Raw genomic sequence first — 1,236 nt, 5'->3', positions numbered from 1 at the left:
CACGCGCGGGGGCTTTTATCTCCTCGGTCCACCTGAGGGGCGGGGCCAAGTGGTGGCTCCGCCCCCTTCGCCAACTCGCCTGCCTCGTGGTGATGCGGGATAGAAGCGGCCGCGGACTGGAGCGCGCTCGTTGCGCATCAGGCGCGCCACGAGGAGCGCCGGGGTCCGCGGCAGCTTATGCGCGGCAAGCGGATTTGGGAAGCCTTCAAAATAATTTTAAAAGGCTTTTTCACGATTTTCAGCTGGGAATGTGCTGCCAGAGAGAGGCGAGCTGGTATGCAATCTGCGGGCTTCCTGTAGCGCGCGCCTCCCTGAACTAGACCCAGTGGCGTAGCGTGGGGGGGGCGGGGGGGGGCGGCCGCACCGGGCGCAACTTCTGGGGTTAGGGCAAATCCACGGGTTAGGGGGCGCAAATCCACGGGTTAGGGGGCGCAAATCCACGGGTTAGGGGGCGCAAATTACTTGCCTTGCCCCGGGTGCTGACAACCCACGCTACGCCACTGACTAGATCCAACCTTTATTGCAAACTTGATGGGATTTGCGCACTGCGCGCGCATGGATAGGATTGATGGGTTGATTTTCGGTTATATTTGTCCTGCTTTTAAGCACTTGCTTTTGGCATCTCGGTTGTCTCCGGATCTGGGGAATGTGCAATAATTACGTTAGATTTTGAGAAGCTTCCCGGTCTGCATTGGTTAAAGGATCAGAGGCTACACGGGTGGGGGTGGGGGAGAATGTTGCAAGGAATCCTCTATTTGAAGTGTTTAGGGGCCTTGCGAATGAGAAAGGTGGGAGCAGAACCAGATCTGCTGTGTTGTCTCGCCCATCTCTTCCCAGAAGAAATAAATAATGAAAATAATAATAATATTTATATCCCACCTGTCTGGCTGGGTTTCCCCAGCCACTCTGGGCGGCTTTCAGCATATATAAAAACACTGTAAGGAGTGCCAAAGCGTCATTTTGCTAGGCTTCTTCCATGATTTGAAAACCATAAATGAAAAGAAATTTACATCAAGTAAAAAATGAATAAGATAAGCTGAGTCTGGCATCACTTTTTATGTTCAGTTAGGAATACGGAGAGCCAATTATGCAGTATAGAGACCTGATTATACAATGTGGTAGAATAAATGTGTACACAATGCCTTTTCCCCAGTAACAGATGATAAAATGTCCCTGCAGGAATCTGGCAGCAGATAAGGTTTAAAGTTTTTGACCTTTTAGTAGACAAATCTGTTC

The sequence above is a fragment of the Podarcis cretensis genome, assembly GCF_951804945.1.
Source record: "Podarcis cretensis genome assembly, chromosome: 1".
In the NCBI taxonomy this organism is placed as follows: domain Eukaryota; kingdom Metazoa; phylum Chordata; class Lepidosauria; order Squamata; family Lacertidae; genus Podarcis; species Podarcis cretensis.
The sequence above is the reverse complement of the archived record's forward strand: the minus strand, read 5'-3'. Positions refer to the sequence as shown.